General features: G+C 37.5%; 1 long non-coding RNA gene across 1 annotated transcript; it reads right to left on the bottom strand.

The window, feature by feature from the left end:
• Positions 1-249: 249 nt before the first annotated feature.
• On the bottom strand, positions 250-6,155 carry LOC141367179 (uncharacterized). Its single transcript, XR_012371382.1, has 4 exons — positions 5,821-6,155; positions 4,558-4,601; positions 3,124-3,175; positions 250-589 (listed from the first exon to the last, which is right to left on the bottom strand). It is a non-coding gene; the product is annotated as an uncharacterized lncRNA (long non-coding RNA).
• Between the last annotated feature and the right edge of the window lie 383 nt (positions 6,156-6,538).

The raw sequence follows: 6,538 nt of genomic DNA, 5'->3' as shown, positions 1-6,538 counted from the left end.
TCACTGCTGGATCATTGTCATTGATACCCTGTCTGTTCCTGTGTTAATGTTCCTGTGATCCTGCCTTCACCATGTCTGCCCTCGTGTTTTTATTATTAAATGTTATTTATTTTGAACCTTGCATTTGCGTCCTGTCCTTACAACCCTTCCGTGTCGTGACACTTTCACTTATATTAGTGGCACAACTATGTTTTTTTATACAGCCTACACATATATTTGTACTCATTCTACAGAACACACAATTCCAAGTCTTTTCAAATACAAACTTTACTGCATTTTTTCAGCACAGACTTGACAAGTACAAACAAGTACAAACTTTTCAAGTAAAAACTTTAACTTCATTTAACATCAACTTCAGACTTTATTTTCTTTTTAAAGCCTTTTCAAAGCGCTCACTTTTTTCCCTCAGTATTACATTTTCAAACTTCTAGGCACATTTAAAACATTCCTAAACTCACTCGCTGGGGAAAAACACACTCATTTTTAGTTAACATTTTTCCTGGACATTGTCAGTCTTAGCTCTGCCATCTTCCCATTCAGGTCTGTTCCAATCTGGCCAGCCAAAAAGAGTACTTTGACATAACTGCATCTGAGAAAGTACATTTTCAAGAAAAAGTTTTAGGTATTAAGCAGACAAAACACTGGTGGATAAACTTATCACAAAGATAAAAAAACTTTATTGCAGTTTCTTCTAGTGCAAGTCAGTAAAATTAAGTGACAAAGTACGTGAATAGGCAAGTAAGGCCACACTTAGTGCAAGCATGGCGGCCAGTTTTGCACCAATTAAATTTGCAGGCGAGATAGGGTCATAGTGCCAAACCCCACCCTCCTCCACCACCTCTCATCAAAACTATTTTTTACGCAGAATGTGAATTTGAACACATACATTGAAAATTCTTGAATGCACTAACTGCAGCCCCATGAATGATTGTCCATTTGTTGGCAGATACCTCCACGGGTGTGGTTCGAAAGCAGGCACTAAGCCGAAAGGGGTGGTGGTAGCACAGCAGTTAAGGAACCTGGCTAGTATGCTAACCTAGAATTTGTGAGTTTGAATCCTGGTCACCACCGTTGTGCCCTTGAGCAAGGCACTTAACCCCAAGTTGAACTTTGTAAGTGTACAAACAGTTTATTAAGAAGTAGGGCTGCCACTTTTTATTCGATATTCAAATATGCATTCAAACATGACGTGAAATATCCACTATAAATAAACCATCCAGTTTTTTAAAAATGCCATGTGTAGCGCATTTTTTACAGTCTAACACCACGTAATAGGGAGGAAGCTGAGAATGAGACCGACGGCAACTGTGCGCAAGAGAGGGAAGATGTGGCTCCGGCTTCTGCAGACTTTTTTTGCTTTTCCTGTGGAAAGTTTTTGGATAATTCTGCGGAATGATTTTAAATATTTAAAAAATACATAAGAGAATTTAAGCCGTAACTATTACAAAATTGCATCTAGAATAATTACTTTTTAAAGGCTTCCAATGAAAATGAAAACACCAAACCAAACAAGTGCTCTGAATTAAATTGGACCAACACGAACCAGATAGATAGAATTATAATTTGCATATAAAATTACATATATTATTGTTTATAGTGTTATAGCAGAATAAAAAGCTTGTGTTAAAGGGACATTCCACTTTTTTTGAAAATATGCTAATGTTTCAGCTCCCCTGAGTTAAACATTTGATTCTTACTGAGAAAATATACTCTCAAACTGGCATAATAATCAGTGACTTTGCTGATGTAACATGGCTGCAGCAGGCGTAGTGATATTACACACTGCCCGAAAATAGTCCCCTTGGTTACCTTCAATGGCAGGGGAATATTTTCGGGCAGTGCGTATTATCACTACGCCTGCTGCAGCCATGTTACATCAGCAAAGTCACTGATTATTACGCCAGAATGAGATTATAGGTCTAACCATATCTGCAAATAAAATAGCAACTTTTAATTTCCGTCGGTCTTAGTACACAATGTAATTACAGAAGAGTCAAGTTTTAAATAGGAAAAATATTGAAACAGATCACGACCCACAGTTCGGCTCGCATGCGATTTGTGGATTAATATGCAAATTTAAATAGGGTGAATGTTGATCATTTGCACGTGTTTCAAAGGCTTGCAAATGTTAACACTTAAGTGATTTTAAACAATTTAACCGCAAAAAGGCACTAAAAAAAAAAATTCTGTACACACAGACGCACATGAAATTGAAAGTGTCCGGCCCAACTCCAATCAAACATGATTATCCCTACGCCCTTCAAAGATCAGAACTCTTGATGTATAAAATACATTTGGCGAATAAAGCACTGAAAAAACATGTGGAGCGACTGTTTATGCAGCATCTTCTTCCCGAAGCGCCGTTTGGAATTCGTCCTCCGTCCTAACCGGTTCAGGAACGTCAACTTTAGGGTTGAACCAAAAACCGGAAACTACTGTTTCTGTTCGGAACGAACCAATTGGGAAAAAATTCAGGTTCAAAGCCATGATGTAAACTTTATATTAAACAACAACAGCATTTGTCTTGTAAACTGATTTAAAATGATCACGTGCTGACTGTCACATGTCACATAGACGACAGAGTGAAGTAAGATCTGCTTAACTCAGCGGTAAGTTTTATTTCTCAAATATCAATGGTTTGTGTTCTCTATCATTAAAAACGGTCAAGCAAACAGCACGCGCAGGGTTAATGCATATGCACGCGCGCATACATAGGCTATGTATGTGTGCTTGTTGTCAGTGACGATTACTTTTCACAAACACGCTCAAGCGCGGGATATGTGTGCTTGATTTTTCTCAAAAGTGACAGCCCTAATAAGAAGATCCTTTATAAAGACAGTACATTACGCGTATACAGACAGGAGCCATCTTAGAAAACAGTCTCGATAAGTCGAGCAACGAATGGCGTGCTATATACATTTGACACCCCTATAATCCCTCCCACTCTGAAGTGTTGCTAAACTCAATGAAAAAGCTAACCAAGCCAAAGTAAAGTGAGCTGACTCGACCTTACCTGTAGGGTACTATGCAATGGAAAAGCGCCAAAACCCCTTTAACCATAAAACAGGGTTAAAATGACGTGCTGTCTCTAACTACAATATAAAAACGTAAGATTTACATTACCATAACATCTTCACTCTGAAGAGTCGCTCAGCTTCTTCTAACTCAGTCAAGTCTTTTAGAGAGAGTGATAGAGGTAATGTGATTAGTAGCTACTGAATACACTACAGTTTATACATTTAGTACATTACTTAAAGTGACACCATGTAATTTTTCAACCTTCATAATAAATTTTCAAGACCCTTGTGATAGTACATCGACTTTAAATAGGTTGAATGACATGTCTACCGTAGCCTGACGGGGTCTGTATCACTTTTACTCGTATTTTAAAACTTAGGGTTTCTGGTAGTAACCAGAGCACAAAAAAACTACAAAATTCGACTGCTTTACGGCATACGTCACTTCCTCCACACAATTTGTTTTTAACGTGAATTTTGCTGGAGGCTACTTAAGGAGTGTAGAGAGCAGTTTCTATTATGTGACTCTGTGGCACAGTCTTTAGTGTCACGGACCTATGACACGGGCGACCCGGGTTCGAGTCCCCTTTAAGGCAATTTTTTATATAAACTGTTGATTCATACATAAATGCGATGTTCTTTATAAATTACGGCGATTATATTGCATATAGTTCCCGGTATTCAGATGCTGTGTTCACGTATTTACTTTTCTTTTACTGTGTCTATGATATTTACATTACAATCCAGGATGCTATAGCACTCAAACTTGCTCACAGTGTAAAACCAAACCCTATTCATTCACCAATCAGATCCGAGCGTTTCTCTCTTCTCTCTTCCTCATTTGCTGCGTTCCGCTGTCACTCGCGTGACGTATTACAAAGCGGCAGACCTAAACGCATCGGTTTACTTGGATTTGGAGCAATTTTCACACAAAAAAGAGGAATAACGAGCGCCATTGCGGAAAATCCTGGTGGCGAGGGAGAGAGAGAGGATGCAACAATATTTGTTTGGAAAAAGGCAAGGAAATACGTCTGGTCGTTTCTGAATTGGAAGGCTGCAGCCTCCGGAGGTCAAATATGCAGGCTGCACACGTCATCAAGCCTGGGTTATTAAGGTAAACTGAGCATTACATTCGCAAGTCATAAGCATACTGCAACAATTTACGATTAACTAAGTATAATAGTCAACTTTGTAATTGTTAATATTGTGAAATAAGACAGTCTTGATGACGTATACAGCTTAGAAATACGACATCCGGAGGCTGCAACCTTCAGATTGAGAAATGGCTTCTGCCACGACGAGTTCCTCATCAGAAAGTTGTAACATGACTGCGTTTCTCCCTGTTGTCTCAAAATGTTGATCGTTTAGCATTTTAAATGTTTAGTTTTTAGTTTAGTTTTAGGGTTGGCCAGTTCCTTTCCTTTGCGACAGTGCTGCGGCGCTTGTGGGCTCTAGGGGCGCTAGAAGTGAAAAATACGTGTCTAGCACCCCCTAGTGGCCAAAAAGTTTCATGGTGTCCCTTTAATTACTTGCCATTTACCTTTCATTATGTACCGTGACTGGATAATCCATCCATTCTCTGACCTTTAATAAAAAAATACAAAGATAAACTTAATAATTAACACCTGTCACCGGTATCAACTGGCAGAAATTCACTCTTACCATACAGCATATGCGAAAGGGCTCAGGAAATCACTCTGATGGGCCTACTAGGGCTGGGCGGTATGACGGTATATTCCGTTACCGCGGAATAAAATGTCAGACGTAACAGATTTTTCTATTCCGTCTATTCCGCCGAATGCAAATATGTGGGCATGGCTAACTCTGCCTCCCACATGTTAAAACAGACTTCAATGATCATCACATCATAGCATCTGTCATATTTATAATATCTAGAGCTTCGTCTCTCATATAGGATAGGACAATGTTCACTTATTTTTCTGTCACGTGGCTATAAGCGCGTTGTAATCACTCACAGCTGTTACTCATTAACAACCGGCAAAACCAACATCTCTCTGACTTAATTTTAAAAACAGTACATTGTGAAAAATGATGTCATTATTCTCTTACATATCCCTGCATAAAATTGGAGGCATATAATTACATTTTAAATGTAATAAATATATTTACAATTTTAAATAAATATTATTATTTTAAATATTGAGTAGATTGTGGTCCCTTACTGTGTAGCAATGTGTGTTTATATTTACAACTAAAACAAACGTTTGTCTTTATAAAAGTTCTGTAACATTTCATACAGTTTATTGAGTTGGATCACGTGATTTCCGGTTAGAAACGTAGGGACCATCGATGCTCACGGTTTTTGCGTTGCATTGTGGGAATTTTTAGGGAACAAACGTTCCAGTGCACTGAACGGATTTTGCGATTGAGACAGCCCTTAAAATGGCCGACTCCCTGATCAGTGCCCTGACTACTGAACAAGGGAGCTGATTACGACACACGGGTTGGTTTTGCTGGTTGTTGATGAGTAACAGCTGTGAGTGATTACAACGCGCTTAAGCAGCCACGTGACAGAAATAAGTGAACATTGTCCCAATGTGAAGTGAGCTAGGGTCCTTACCAGTGCACACATTATACTGATTTACGACCTCGGGAGCTAGGAAACGAATTGAGACACACGGTATATAATTTACATTCAGATGTAACAGTTACATTACCAATGTCTGTGAAAATGTCTGTAGGCCTACACGTTATTTTTCTAGAACAGTAATGACTAATTAGGCTTTAAACAAACTAGACGGCAAGAAACGTATGCAAAATATATTAAATATTTTAAACTTACTTCTAAAACCCCGCTGTGCTGTTATCATCTTCTCACTCCTGTCAGATTTTCCCGGTCATTTTTGTTCTTCTGCGCTTTTGGCCTGAGTGGTGGTTGGCAACTGAAGGGTCATTAGCGCCTCCTACTGGACTGGGTGTAGCGCATTCAATAGGCAGTGGAGGAAATTTTTATTATATGCTATGTTCTTTTGACTATTTATTACTAATTAAGCAATACATTTAACACGATTTAATAATAATAATAATAATAATAATAATAATAATAATATGTAAATTCGCTAAACAAACACTATACTAAAAGATATAAAAGCAACATTAGGTTATTTATTTATTTATTAACTTTACAAATCCCTGCACAAATAAAATAAAAAACTAAACTAAATTAAAATAATAAAATAAAAATTAATAATGTAATTGATTTGTGATTATTCATAATAATCAGTATCAACTTATAATACACAGATTTAGTTGGCAGTTTTCTGATGATGGTAAACTAGATAAAATAGCCGTTGATTCCCCATAATGATCATACATTTCAAATCTTCATAAACACTCACTTACATATTTAAAGATTATCTGACCAGATATTTGTATAAAAGCAAAAACTTGTCTGATGGTGATCCTGGGGGTCACAAAACTAACAGGACTTCATAATATAGTATTTTTAATACAATAATGCAGTGTTTTCTTTGTCATTTTTGACAAATACATCCACAAAG

This window comes from Misgurnus anguillicaudatus, chromosome 10 (genome assembly GCF_027580225.2).
Source record: "Misgurnus anguillicaudatus chromosome 10, ASM2758022v2, whole genome shotgun sequence".
Taxonomy (NCBI): domain Eukaryota; kingdom Metazoa; phylum Chordata; class Actinopteri; order Cypriniformes; family Cobitidae; genus Misgurnus; species Misgurnus anguillicaudatus.
The sequence above is the reverse complement of the archived record's forward strand: the minus strand, read 5'-3'. Positions and strand labels throughout refer to the sequence as shown.